Source organism: Aulonocara stuartgranti, assembly GCF_965226115.1.
Source record: "Aulonocara stuartgranti genome assembly, chromosome: 16".
Lineage (NCBI taxonomy): Eukaryota > Metazoa > Chordata > Actinopteri > Cichliformes > Cichlidae > Aulonocara > Aulonocara stuartgranti.
In genome coordinates this window covers 1205140-1221229 of record NC_138952.1, presented here as the reverse complement: position 1 = coordinate 1221229, position 16090 = coordinate 1205140, and the positions used below count along the sequence as shown (strand labels likewise).

The 16090-nt window shown below is 42.3% G+C and overlaps 1 protein-coding gene and 1 long non-coding RNA gene across 11 annotated transcripts in view; one reads left to right on the top strand and one right to left on the bottom strand.

The window, feature by feature from the left end:
- Positions 1-6680, top strand: part of LOC309691523 — a 40977-nt gene extending 34297 nt beyond the window's left edge. For both annotated transcript variants that reach the window (XR_014272037.1, XR_014272038.1), the window contains exon 4: positions 6625-6680. This is a non-coding gene — a long non-coding RNA (uncharacterized lncRNA). The remainder of the gene's footprint in view (positions 1-6624) is intronic.
- Positions 1-16090, bottom strand: part of stxbp5l (syntaxin binding protein 5L) — a 127903-nt gene that overhangs the window by 75640 nt on the left and 36173 nt on the right. The window lies entirely within an intron of this gene.

Below are 16090 nucleotides of genomic sequence, written 5' to 3'. Positions count from 1 at the left end.
AGTGCAGCTGAGAAACAAGCAGCCCTGCAACGACTCTCATACGTCTGGTTATTATAAAGCAGGCATGCAGCCAGAGCCACGACTGTCCTTCTTATCAAGCAAGAACTGAAAACAAAGAATCTATTGGACAAAATATTTACTGCTGAAGTTTGAGTCAGCGGAGAGGTTTTCACCTTTTCTACCAACAAAGCTCGTTTGCATTTTCTCTGCTGCACGCAGCGTTAGCTCTGCTGCGATTTCACGAGCACATGAGCTGTAATGTCTCATTACAAAACCTGTGCTATGATGTGCCCGGCTATTTTGCTCTACCCTTCTCCCTAAAGAGATTTCTGTCCACCTCGTTTAGCGTCAGTGGCTGCCCATGACACCTCGCAAACAGCTCGGGGCAAGGTGATCGTCTGAGCCATAATCAAATATGTGTTCATCTGGTTAACAGCACAGCGAAAAAAAGAAAATGACAGTATGTGTAAACGCTGTGAGTGGAAAGAGCGATCAGAGATACGGGTTCAGTATTAATGAAACCCAGAGAGAGGAATCAGAGAGCAGGAGACTGAAGAACGATTTAATGTGCACAAGGAAGAAAAGCAGACTTAATTACGCTTATTTCAGCAGATCCAGTTATAAATCCTTCAGTTACCAGTAACAACATCCACACGTGGCTTTGGGATAACGCTTCAGCTGGCAGACGTACTGATAGCATGCACAGATGTCCTCTGAAAGCAGCAGGGCAGAACCACCCAGACAGTCCCTCTATACAGACTCATCTACAGCAGCAGCCGTGGAGCCGATACGGCGAATCGTTGAACCAGGCAGCAGAAATCAGCTGCACTGGGAAGGAAAGACTCGGTTTATGGTTCAAAAGGCCGGCTGTGGCTTTGGGCTGAAGCCAACTTTAGTTATGAACATTTACTTACTCTATACATGCGTGCAACAGCCTTATATAGAAAACTAGCATATATGCTAACATTTGAGGTATTGTTGTCTGTAAAACCTTAGTACCAGAATATTTAGGTTCCTGTGATTATCAGTGACAATAATCACAAACACTGTTTATTAAAACATTAAACGTTTCTTATAGTGTGTTAAGAAACGTATGAGTTGGACCACAGAGTGTTTTTATGAGCGTCTGGTGCCAGCGAGTGGATTTGAGGATGGCTGGTTATGGTCAAAGTCAGCTCGATTACTGTTCATACAAAATGCTATTTAATTATCATAATTGGCCCTGCCAGTATCTCTGTATTACATATTCTGTCTTTCATGCACGTTGCAATCAGGCGCAGATTTGTAAAATGCTTCACTGTCCGTTTTAATTTATCAGATTAACGGTTTGATGAGACACCGTGGCAGACGTCCAACATGATGCAGAGGACGCGTCACAAAACTGTGACCTTGACTAACCAGCGGGTGCTGTGTGTGTGTGTGTGTGTGAGATTTATATTGTTATAGCATGTATGCATAAAGAGCTGAGCTGTTCCTGAATGATAAACTGACTGTGCTTTTACTTTGGTGGGACAAAGTATTTGCCCACTTCCTGATTTCTTATGTTTTTGTGATATTTGTTGCAGTCACATGTTCCAGAACAACAAATATCTGTCAAAGAGAACCGGAGTAAATACAAAATGCTTTTTCATTTATTAGGGGAACACAGTACCTATACCAACCTACCTGACCCGTGTTTAAATGTGACGTAAGCTGAGTTCAGTGTCACCGCAGTCGGGTCTGATTACTACCTGATCTGCTGAAGGGAGAAATCACATGCCTGAGACGTTAAGTAGGCGAAAGGAGCTAAAAACACTCAGCACATGATGCCAGGATGTAAAGAACCTGGAGAACAGCCGAGGAACAAAGCCACTGTAAAAGTCATATTTCTGTCTTACATTAAAACTTGTCAAATGACCACAATAAGAAGAAGAACCAAAGACTTCACAGCACTGTTCGCTCACATGTTACTAATGAAATTATAAAGTTCATGTCAGGTTAGGACGGGTCTATAAAAACAGCTTTAAAGGCGTTTAGCAGCAGATATTGTAGCTTCTCTGTCGTCGCGTCCAATCAATGGACCTCTATCACTAAAGGAAAGAAGACAGAAAAGACGAAATAGCAAAAACTTTAAGCTTTCTTGAGCCTTTTGTGCTCGTGCACCCACACCGAGCCGCCAAACCTAAAAGAAAAATCTATCCTGTGACCTATGGAGATCCATGGAGCACAGAGAACAGGCCCCTCGCACAAACCAGTCGATATGGACTGTTTCTCCTTTGAATTCCCACACAGCGGGTGACTCCCAGCATTACAGGCTTAAATGACAATAACTCAGAGGAGGGAGGCTGCCTGTGAGTGTGTTGGTGTGCGTCAGTTAGCGAGTTGTGTTAAAGAAGCCTGCACTGGTGTAATGTTCTGTGTCAGGACACTTTAATAGATGTTTTATAATAATATAAACGTTTGACACAGGCTAGCTCAGTGGCAGTGATGCTAACATATGTTATATGTAGAATGTTCATTTTAGATATACTGTAACATATGAACTGTAACATATGACCTGTAACATATGAACCGTAACATATGAACCGTAACATATGAACCGTAACATGTGACCTGTAACATGTGACCTGTAACATATGAACCGTAACATATGAACCGTAACATATGAACCATAACATATGACCTGTAACATATGACCTGTAACATATGAACCGTAACATATGAACTGTAACATATGAACCGTAACATATGAACCGTAACATATGAACCATAACATATGACCTGTAATATATGACCTGTAACATATGACCTGTAACATATGAACCGTAACATATGAACTGTAACATATGAACTGTAACATATGAACCGTAACATATGACCTGTAACATATGACCTGTAACATATGAACCGTAACATATGACCTGTAACATATGAACCGTAACATATGACCTGTAACATATGAACCGTAACATATGACCTGTAACATATGAACTGTAACATATGAACCGTAACATATGACCTGTAACATATGACCTGTAACATATGAACCGTAACATATGACCTGTAACATATGAACCGTAACATATGAACCGTAACATATGACCTGTAACATATGACCTGTAACATATGACCTGTAACATATTCACCGTAACATATGACCTGTAACATATGAACTGTAACATATGAACCGTAACATATGAATGTGCAGAGACGATGTGCGTGTACGCTGGTTTCTGAAGGTGAGGAACAGCAGCAGAGCAGCTCTGTGGCTACACGGGTGTAAACTGTGTCGATGCAATGATCACGCTCTGTGTGTGTGTGTGTGTGTGTGTGCGTGATTCAGGAGCTGACTTGAAAGGGAATGGTAGACTTAAATCATCTCTGTGTCAGTCTGCATCTTTCTCTTCCTGACAGGCGAGTCTTTGTACAGATCACATTCAAATTCACATCACACTCAAGGGCGCATCAAAACACACAAGATTCTGTCAAAACACAAAGCTCATGTGAAGGTGAAGTCGCCTACATCCATAAGAAGACAACGCTGTGCTGCTGCCAGCCAACAGGACAGAACGGCAGCGAGTTTTTGTTGATCGTTTGTCTCTAAAACCAATGAGTGGAAGAAAATGTGTCGTGAATTTAAGTTCGTTTGTGATGCTCGGGTTGCCTCTGAAAAAGGATGGAGGTAAACAGAGTAAACATGTTTACCTCCAGGTGTACAGCACGTTCCCATCCCAAGAGGAGACATTCCCATTTTTAGGTTTTCAGATTTCTTAACACCGTATCTGCGATGGATCTGACCTGGGGTACCTCTCACCAGTAAGATGGGGCATATCCCAGCTCGCTGGATCAGGTGGGTGCAGCCGCCCACTTGGCTGAGGGTGTGGGCCGTAGAGCTGTACCCCTCTAACTCTTGCTTTAGTATTCATTTCACCGACAGACCTACAAGGATGCCGGGTTTTCCGTGAGTTAAATTCTATTATCATTTCATAAGCATCTTACCGATAATTATGTGTCTGTGTCCCTCCCACACACGGAGCAGGAGCAGCTAGCAAACATTAGCACTTCGTCGCTCATGTGCTTAAATCTGCCTCCAAAAACAAGATGGCGATAACTCTACAGCAGAGGATGATGGCTGAATATGTTCATGATGTACTCTGACACTTTATTAAGTACACATTGCTAATACTGAGTTGGTACTAAGACATCTGAACTGCTTTAAGTAATAATTTGACAGCACATATTAACATTTAACTTCTACATATGAAAAATAATCTTAACTGATGTGTTTTTGGATATTTGCTTTTATGCTGTGGTCCAAACACAGAGGCTTTTTGTCTTTAGATGTTTTATTCTATATATTATTTCTGTTGGCACACCATCATTTTCATTATTGTTCTAACTGTACCTCAGCCCTCAGTCATGTTTGGTCCTGATGTTTGAATATTCAGGTTTCAAAGGTAACATTATTATTATTAGTAGTATTAAAATGATAAAATCATGTATTATTTGTCTAGCGCTTGCTTCTAAACTGGTGGTTGGTATTACTTTAGCAAAGATTAGCTATATTCAAACAGAAAAGGTGTTGTATGAGAGGCTTTGAGATGCACTTAACAGAAACGAGTGTTTTTAGATAACAGCACCTGTAAGGAGGCTAAAACAAGGTTAGCTTACAATTTTCAGTAAATTATTACCAACTCTCCCTGCTGTGTGCAAACAAGAAAATTAGTTCAGAGCTGCACACAATAGGCTCCAATCACACACATGTGTTTATCTCAGCAGGAACGGCAACACTTATATCAAGTCTACTGTGAGGAGGAAACAGCGTTTGCTTCCCAGCAGCAGGACGTTGTGCTGCAGGAGAGACGAGAAGATCTGAATTTAACTGATTTGAACTTGAAACATTTCTCCGTGTTCTGCTTTAACGTCTCTGCATCATTTTTTCAGGATCTTTTCAAACACTTCACAAATATTTCCAGTCCTCGGAATCAGTTCACGTCTTTGGCATCGTGACGTGAAATTGGAGTTTCTGGGATGCAGAAAGATCTGCTCCAATGAGCACCGCGGGAGGACTAATGATTAGCCAATCAGCACCGTGGGTGAGCGGTTATCATTAGTTGTCATGCTGTGCACTGGAACCTAGGCGTAATAATAAAAAAGGGAGATGGTTGTTGTTGGAGTCAAATTGTTAAATGTTGTCATTGTGTTACTTAAATTTGTAAGTCTTAGTTCAAGCAGCAGACATTCCTCTGTCTCTGAGCATCTCCAGCCTGCTGGACGCTGGGGGAGGCTGCAGCGTGTTATTACAGGGACGCACACACACTCTCGCACATGCATACACACACATGCACACACATAGTGCCTTATCTTTTGTGACCATAGGGTCACAATGGGAGGTGCTTGTGTGTACTGTAACTGTTTTCAATAAAAGGCGGCAAGCGGAGGCCGGAGTCGAGGTCGTCTGTGGTTGGACTTAGAGTGTGAGACACCGACCGGCCGCCATTGCTAGCAAGTAAAACCGTTCCGTCATTGTTTTGCTTTCTTCATGAGGAATAAGTCTCTAAACCAGCGGAGCCTGTGGAAGCGCAGCCCCAACAGCTGGGTTACAACAACAACCTTATCGACTGATATGTAGTCTCAATACTGACTACTGGACACTTTATTAGGTACACTTTGCTTTTTCTGGGATGGACACTCTTTTCCCCTCAGAGCTGCCACTTTGGGGCATCGATCCAACGCTGTGCCGGAAACATTCCTCAGAGATTTTAATCCATGTTGATGTGACAGCTTCGTACTATTCCACCGAATCCCAAAGATGCTCCGTGGGAGATCTGATAACTGTGGAGGCTGCGAGCTCGCGTTCAAGAAACCAGATTATTTGAGCACCATGTGAAAAACAATATCCACCACATTATTACACCATCAGCGACAGCCTGAATCCAACAACCATCATGTTGTTTATCCCAAATTCTCACATCCACATTTTTCAGTCTTCTGTCTGGTGTGGTCTTCTGCTGCTCTAACCCATCTAATTCAAGGTTTTCACATGCAGAGATGCCTTCAGCTCAAAGCAAACTTCTTCAGCCCTTCTCTGTAAAGTCTGGAGATGGTTGAGCTTGAGCACCAGCAAACAAGGAGTTTCTGAAATATTCATACCAGCCTGTCCGGCACAACAACCATGCAACCTTCAAAGTCACTTACATCAGCTTTCCTGCCCTTTCTGATGCTCATGTTAAACTTAAATTAAATGTCTAAATGCAGTGAGATGCTGCCACGTTTAATCAGCATGCCAGGCTGATTAGATGTATTTAACGAGCAGGTAAACAGGTGTACCTAATAAAGTGTCTGCTTCACTATTAAAAACCTAGAAAATCCAATATTCGAGTATGGCTTCTTCTGTGTGTTGTTATTAATAAACAACTAATCCCACAGAACTCTGTCCGAACAGATGTGATCTCAAACTGTGGATGGTCTGAGCGACATTTCTGCATTTTCCGCTGCTGTCTACTCATTAGGAAATGCCTTCTGCTCAGGACTGTGAGGTGTAAACACGAGCTTCCTGATTCCGACCTAATGCATCCTGGATCCATTTCCCTTAATTGTATTGCATTAAACTCACCCGCCTAACACGCAGCACTTGTTTTTCAGGTGTGATCGTGCTTCACGTGCTGGAAACTAAAATCCCTCCATGACCACAGCCCGGAGCAGCTAAAGACCGTCCTCTGTCTGAACCGCACTGCCAGGCAGGTGATATCGGCCATCTCTGGTTTCTGCCTAATCCCTGATATCTGACTACAGAACACGTCTCCACAGTCACCTGGTGTTTTTGTTCTGTTCTGTCATCTCAAACATTATTCTATCATTATAAGAGGATGAGGTTTGTATTAGCATTACAGAGGCATCCACGTTATCGTCCTGCATCAGTGTTCACCGTTTCTAAACCCTGCAGAAAAAGCTGGGAGCTGTTACAGCTGTTACAGCCGTGTTCTTCTGCATGCAGTGATGTTAGCACCGGGAGCTGCGCTACTTCAAACTGCTGAAATTTAAGATGAATCTTGATTAAACTAATTTTACTCCACAAAATTATACCACAGTGCTTCTTGAATTGATCCCACTGCATCCTCTGGCTATCACCCAATCCATGCTTAAAATCTATCTCTCACCCCACTTTATCTCTTACCTCTCTGCCTCTTTCACTGTGTCTGTGTGTGTGTCTGTGTGTGCATGTGTGAAGGAGGGTGTATAATAACTGGTTTGTGTGAGTTTAATAATACTGGTGAAGGAGTGGAGACACAGCTGGGCAATTTAGATTTGAGTATAAACATCTCACAGCAGAGTGGATACAGAAAGAATGTGTGCACGAGAGTGTGTGTGCACGAGAGTGTGTGTGCACGAGAGTGTGTGTGTGTGTGTGTGCGAGTGTGCGTGCATCAGTCATAAAGCTTTGTGAAGCAGCCATGATGTGAGACATGTGAATGATGTGTGACTTACTTGGCTGTGCAGACAAAAAAGGAAGATAATTGAACATTTATGGTTGTTTCATATATGATACTGCTTTGATTTACAGAGTCATAGATCTGTTTATAAAGAGAAAGACCATCAGCATACACACAAACTGTTTTCATGTTCCAACACAATGTTCATACAGAAATATGGCAGAGTATGTGTGAACCAGTTTCAATAGATGTCCAAGAAGAAGCCTTAATAATATCACCTCTGTTCTAAAGCCATGATTTCAGTATCCAAGCACAAGCCTTTCATTTCTGCCAGTAATTATCTGATTAACCAGCCGAGTGACTCTCAGTGAAAGAATACCAACAGCTGTGGGCAGCCAACCAGTTCAGGCTTTTGTCCTTGTGTTGGTCAAGCTCCATTTTTGGCCAATGCTCTGTGTCTGTTTTATTTTTTTATCGAAATCATTTAAATTAAGAACCATGAAAATGCTCCTCAGTGCTGCTTAATTCAACATGAACACCTGGGAGCTGTCCCTCGACTCCATCCATCAATCGACCCATCATCCATCGACCCATCATCCATCCATCCATCCATCCATCCATCCATCCATCCATCCATCCATCCATCGACCCATCATCCATCGACCCATCATCCATCCATCCATCAATGGACCCATCATCCATCGACCCATCATCCATCCATCCATCCATCCATCCATCGACCCATCATCCATCGACCCATCATCCATCCATCCATCAATCGACCCATCATCCATCGACCCATCATCCATCCATCCATCCATCCATCCATCCATCCATCGACCCATCATCCATCGACCCATCATCCATCCATCGACCCATCATCCATCCATCCATCCATCCATCGACCCATCATCCAGCCATCCATCCATACATCGACCCATCATCCATCCATCCATCCATCCATCCATCCATCCATCGACCCATCATCCATCCATCCATCCATCCATCCATCCATCCATCGACCCATCATCCATCCATCCATCCATCCATCCATCGACCCATCATCCATCCATCCATCCATCCATCCATCCATCCATCCATCGACCCATCATCCATCCATCCATCCATACATTGACCCATCATCCATCCATCCATACATCCATCCATACATCGACCCATCATCCATCCATCAACCCATCATCCATCCATCCATCAACCCATCATCCATCCATCCATCGACCCATCATCCATCATCCATCCGTCAGTCATCCATCCATCCGTCATTCATCCATCGACCCATCATCCATACATCGACCCATCCATCCACCCACCTATCATCCATCCATCCATCCATCGACCCATCATCCATCCATCCATGCATCCATCCATTAATCCATCATCCATCCATCCATCGACCCATCATCCATCCATTGACCCATCATCCATCCATTGACCCATCATCCATCCATCCATCCATCCATCGACCCATCATCCATCCATCCACCCAGCCATCTATCCATCATCCATCCATCCATCCATCCATCCGTCATTCATCCATCCATCCATCATCCATCCATCTGTCAGTCCATTCATCCATCCGTCATCCATCCATCATTCCATCGACCCATCATCCATCCATCCATCCATCCATACATCGACCCACCATCCATCCATCCACCCACCTATCATCCATCCATCCATCCATCCATTCAGCCGTCATCCATCCATCCGTCAGTCATCCATCCATCCATCCACCCACCTATCATCCAACCATCCCGCCATCTATCCGTCATCCATCCATCCATCCATCCATCCATCCACTCACCCATCATCCATCCATCCGTCATCCATCCATCCCTCATCGATCCATCCGTCCAGCCATCTATCCATCATCCATCCACTCACCCATCATCCATCCATCCATCCATCCATTCAGCCGTCATCCATCCATCCATCCATCCATCCATCCATCCATCGACCAATCATCCATCTATCCGTCATCCATCCATCCATCCATCCATCGACTAATCATCCATCCATCCATCCATCCATCCATCCACCTATCATCCATCCATCCATTCAGACATCTATCCATCATCCATCCATTCATTCATCCATCCATCCATCCACCCACCCATCATCCATCCATCCATCCATCCATCCGTCATCCACCCATCATCCACCCATCATCCATCAATCCAGCCATCCATCCAATCATCCATCATCCACCCATTATCCATCCATCGATCCATCCACCCATCCATCTGTCATCCATCCATCCATCCAATCATCCATCCATTCGGCCATCTATACATCATCCATCCACCGATCATCCATCCATCCATCCATCCATCCAATCATCCATCCATCCAGCCGTTATCCATCAGCCATCCATCCACCCATCATCCATCCAGTTTAGGATCATGGTTGGGCTGTAGCCTGTCGTAGCTGTCATAAGATGCCGTGCATCTTAGGTTGGTGCTCCGTCACATTTATACAACAACAAATTTAAAGGATAATTCCCATAAACTGCATATTTCTCATATTGTATTTTTACTGCTCTGTGACTCATACAAACTTTTCCGAGTTTAAAAAACAAGTCTTTGCAAAATGACAGCTGCATATATTACATTAAAGCAATCAGGGCGAGCTCCCTGAAGACTCACAAAGGAAAGTTTTTTTATGGAAATCATTTTATTTCATTTAATGATTTTTGTTTTGGGTCTGATAGAAAGCAAGCACGACATCAGGAAGCCTGTTTTCTGCTCGCTGCACGAGGATCATAAATCAGGGACGGCTGGCTTTCAATATTCATCACTAACACAATTATTAACCGCCGTCAGGCAGGTACCCTCGGACCTATGTTTGACCTCGCGTTGTGCCATCTTCCTCCAGGGTTTAGTTTTAAATGAACGTGTGGTGTAAATATCTTACCTACACACATCTGAGCTGCCACACAGTAAAGCAGTGAGAAACATGTTCACAGCTCAATGATTTTGTTTTCACAAGCTTCATAAAAGGATTCTCCTAATCTGTGTACTAACACATTACTTGCACAGTGCTCATGGAGTCAGTTCTTGTGTACTGCAAAAAAGGACAAATCTATCAAACTAAAACCACTTTGATTAGTGGAAAGCTTCTCCTGTGAATGTATCTTGAGAGATGCTGCACTGCTCTGCATTGATGTGATAAGAAAAGCGAGAGAAGGCATCTGTCTGGACCAGGCTCTGATCATTTAAAGATACATTTATCTCGTTGCTTATTTGACTGGTTCACATAATAGTGATTCAAATGCTAAAGGTTGTCTGCCCACCACGCTTTTTAAAGACTACATCTGTGTGGGTCAAAGCTGTTCTTTGGGGATTACATACAGTAATTTTATGTAATCACCAAAGGACGGCTTTGAATAAACATAACAGCCAATGTGGAAGTAAATATATAAATATAAATATTTATATTTGTATATAATTATAAAAAGTTTGGATTATTAATCACTGCATTATATATGAGTGAATGCTAACTGCTAACCATCTTTGCTCTGTCCATTATTATCAGTTTATGAAGCAGTTTAAATGACTTTCTTTACAAACAACTTTAGATCTTTTTTCTATTTGAAAATATTTCTTCCTCCACTCACCCCCAACCTGTCATGAAAAAGATGGCCCCGCCCCTCCCTGAGCCTGGTTCTGATGGAGGTTTCTTCCTGTTAAAAGGGAGTTTTTCCTTCCCACTGTCACCAAGTGTTTGGTGGGCTGTTCTCTGTATGACTGTAGGGTGTTTACCTTACAACATAAAGCACCTTAATGTGTCTGTTGTTGTGATTTGGCGCTATGTAAATAAATTTGAAGTGAAGTGAAAGTGAATGGTCAGGATGACCTGCTGAAGCTCAAACTGAGAATCATAATGGAGAAGAAAATGGGGGGTTCAGTGACTCTGAAAGTGTCGTGGTTGTTGGTAATCAGAAACTGCTGATCCACATCTCTGTGGGCTCACAAAGAGAAAACATCCGCTCTCTGGATGTTGATGCCCGAGGTCAGAGGAGAAAGACCCCGACTCTGCAGCAACTGTGCGATGCCATCATTGAAATATGGATCATAATCTTGACCTGAATATTTACTCTGTTCAATCTATGCCAATGAAGCCAAAAATCAAACCCAGTAGTATGAAGGAAGGCGTATATAATACTAAATAAAAAATGTGCCACACTATAAAAGTTTCATGCCAACAGCAATTATCCCCAACTAATTATTTCATCTAAATAAAAGTCATGACTGGAGGCATTAGTGCTTTTATTACCTCCTTTTCTCTCTGCCTGCCAAACATAACGTTATATTTTTAAATCATAAAATCGTATCTTAGTCGCACTTTCATGTGACAGAGCAGAATTATTAGTTTAGCTGCACATAAACACCCACAAATCAGCCATTATTTCTCCTGTTAGTGCTAAAAGTGAAGCTCAGTGAACTGCATATTAAAGTCTGGCAACACACTGCAGGTCCTTTACCCAGCGCTGACCTCTGCCACTGATCTCAGGCTCCTTAACATTGTACACAGTGTATGTTCACAAATTACAAATCATGTCTTATTAATATCAGATGTGATTTCCACCTGATTTATTTAGTACTGCTGCAGCTATGCATGCAAAAACATCAGACTTTTACTTCCTGCAGGTTTTTGCCATTAGAACTCTAAATGAGACATCAGTAAACGAACGTCCCACTTTTAAAGCGTGCTGTCTGCGGACACATAGCTCATCTGGATGAGGAATACTGTCTGTGCCCGCATCTTGCAACAGCTCGCAGGAGGCATTTGGATCAAAATGTAATTGGATCAGCGTTCACACGTTTGGAGGCGGTCTGTTTCACTCTGTGATCAGCTCTCAGGCAGGTGTAAATGAAATCAGTCCAGCTTGACCACAAAAATGTCTCACCTGGTTGTCTTTGCTAGGACGCGGACCAACATTTCTACCACGAGCCGTTAGCTTCACCTGGGATGGTTTGTGTTCGTTGACGAGCAGCCAGCAATAACCAAACTGTTTAGCATAATGTGATCCAATCACAGCAGAGCCAGGAACCAGATGACAACAATGAATTTTAAAAGCGGGTGTAAATGAAAACATGTGTGTATAATTAGTGTTATCAACGAGGAGGAGCCGGTTTGGCTTCATCTGTTCTGTTCAAACATCGCTAAAACAACAACGGCCTTTTTAATGTCAACACCGGCACATTTGTAGCTCACCTGACCTCTAGCATTTAACAACGGGGAAAAGGAAGGGTGTGATAATCCCCGGGCTCTTTGCCTGCACGCTATGTCTTCTGTTATTTGCAGGTAGGTGGAATTGTTCATTTGTGAGCTCCTGAGCCGGCGTTCCAGGCCTCTCGAAGGCTCTCTTCCTCACACTACGTTCGATTCCTTTGTTATTTCATCTCTTTAACTCCCACGCGGTGCTCTTCAGAGACCCACTCATGAATGACACCGATGTAAGGGGCATCCACATACTATTACTTCTTGTAGTTTAATCTGACTTTCTGTAAATAAACAAAGACAACTGGCACATTTTAGTTTGCCATGGTTTAACAGCCAGCCATAAATGGGAAAACAAAGATTTGATGCTGTGACATGACTGATCTCACAGGATATGCAGAAACAGTTTTCTCCTACTGGACCGTAAATGTAAAGACTTTGTTTTACAGCTGCTGGCAAACAAAAGACACACAAAGGCAGATAAATGAACTCAGTTTAAGAAGCAGTTCAAAAATATGGTTTTTGTAAAGTACAGGGAGGAGGCAGGGCTCTGATTGGCTGTTCTCACCCACTATTCTCACAATAGTGATGTTCAAATTTGGATGTGTTACTGGGGTTATAAAAAATAAAAAATACATGTAAAAATTATAATGAAGAATTTCTGGTGGAGACAGCATGAACAGGAAGAAGCAGCGTACACTATTAGTTACTATACAGTGTAAAAGGGGGCGGGATTAAATAAGTCATGCTTCGTCCTACTTCCTTTTTGAGTTATTTAAGTTATTTATAATTATTATTGTTTTGTTTTCATTTTGTTTTGGTTTGTTTGTCTCTTTTTTCTCTGTTGTTGTTAAACTATTTTAATATGTTCAAAATAAAGATCAATACAAATCTACATTGATTTCAAACACTGAACCTTTAGTGCTGCACTCTGAGAGAAATCACTTTGATGTCATCTCATTTAATTCTGTTATCATTAAAAGTCTGACTATAATATCAAAGCATGGGAATATGTGATTTACATAAATACAAATAAAACTAAATCAAAGGAAAATGCATCTTTCTGATGCTGCGTGACGTCACATGGACACACACACACACACACTCGTACACTCATGGCTGCATCTTAATGAGCAGCTCAGTGAGTAATTAACCTGCAGATAACCTTCTTTGAAGCAATAGAATTGGCTCTCAGCTGGAAACAGCACAGAGATTCTCACAGGTCAAAAAATAAAAAAGTACTGCAACAGTCCGAGGTCTCCTTCACATAGTGGGGGAGGAGCTGGATAAGTGTAAGCGGAGCGCATCCTAACCTAAGGATGATTAAAGCTCCTGCGTGTGACTTGGATTTCTCCTGTAAGTATTCCGAGTGCTGGATCAGAGGGAAGACTGTGGCTGCAGATGCAATAAAAAGAAGGTGGCTGATTTCTGCTCCTGTGTTATTTTGAGTTGCTCTGTCTCACAGTGCTGCTGTGCCACAATGATTCCACATGGAATCATTTTAAAACTGACTCAATGCATTTCTTTGTCTGTCTCTACAAAGCAGGAAAAAATCAGCTTGAATCTTCATCTTTGTCAGCATATTTTCTTCATCAGTCTAATTACTTGATACTTTTTGATTACCAAAACAAATTAAACAGTCAGATAAGTCAAACTTTACTCAGCTCGTTCTTCTTGCTTCCTCCACTTCTGTACCATTGATTCATTACTGTTGAATTCTCTGCAGCTGCTCTATTCCCATGTTGTTGCAGCATATTAATGACTAACCTCATATTGTGGATGGATTATCTCAGTTGTTCTCCTGACTGAAGTTTGGTCCGTTTACAGCATCCTGCCATGCGATTGCATTTGTCTCTAACCATCAGGAACCCTCACGTTAACTTTTATCGAGTGGAAAAAAGTTAGCGTTCATCCTCCAGCTTCACTGTGTTTATGCTAGGCTAACATAGCTGTGTAGCTAGCGATCACGTAGCACATCATTATATACCAGCTAGCCCAACTTCAGTAACCCTACAAACGTCACTGCTGTTTAGTTTTCTGTCTTCATTTATGTTGGAAGTGATAGCAGAGCTGTACGTTTGAATTTTTCAGAAATCTCTCAGTCAGGACATGCTATATCATGTTTAGGTGGAAGCTAGCGAGCTAACTTCCTGCTAACTTCTAACTCTGTTAAATGTAATAAATTCTGTTTTCGTGGATCTTAAACTTAATTGTTACACCTGGTAAAGCAGCAACGCTGATCATTACAGATGAAAGAATTTAGACAGTTTTTAACTCTCAGTGATGCTGCAGTGTTCGTTTGACTTTGGGACCTGAAGCGGAGTTTAGGCGGCTTTGAAGCTTACCAAAGTCGCACTAAAACATTTTTGACAGATGTTTGAGCGCCGTGTAGCACATAAAATCGGTCCGAGGTCAGTAAGCACAACCAGAAATCATAAATAAGGAGCACTGATGATTTTTGAGAAAATTAAAGGATTTTAAGTGCACCTTATAGTGCAGAAAATACAGTATTGTTTTAGTGATGACTGTTCTCAATGCAGATCCTTCTCCTCCAAAGTGGAGATGAACCATAAAGAGCAGGAGAGCTGCTGTAAGGGTAATGATGACCACACCTGCTGAGTAACTCAAATATAACAGGTGACAAAGGGAAAGACTTCAGACAAATTTACAGTGTCAGCACAGTTTGAGTTAGCACACACAGATCAATCACAGGATTTTGTTCAGGATGTATTTGACACGCTGTATCCTGTGGTTACAACACACCGTTTATATTGTAAACTTGAGACATAATCCTGTTCATTAACCCTGATCTCAAACTTCACGTCCTGCAGTTTGTTCTGTTCTTCAGGCGTTCCTCATCTACATGGTTTTATATAGCTTCTGTTATTAAATACCCGTCTAACGTCTACAGGCACTGACGTCATAATGCTTCTTTCGTCACCAGGTGGCGCCAAAGCAATTAGCGCTGTGTTTTTGATTCGCTGGGGTTTTGCCCTTCCTGACGCCACCCCAATGGGCATCTGTGTCGGGTATATATTTGGTCTAAATTCACCCGTCGCTCAATTTGTAAATGTGATAAAAGTGGCCTTAAGCAGTGGGCAGGAAATGGGGCAATCAAATAAGCCGCTGTCTCTGAATCTAACTTCCGATATTAAAAGATCAGACAATTTTTCAACCGTTCGGCACAGAAGATTAAAAGCTGCTTCCTGGCGCTGATTTGAACTCTCTTTAGACTGCCACTCCTGCTGAAGCTGAGCCAGGGGAAAATATCGAGGCCTTATATCGGGGAAGTATTAGTGCTGCAGAACTGTGACAATATGACACACAATATTACACAGTTTGGGAGGCAAGCTCACCCGGGCATGAGCGTAACATACTTTCATTAAACATTATAAGAACTGTGAATGGGAGGAGAGCGTTTCTGCTCTCGGGCT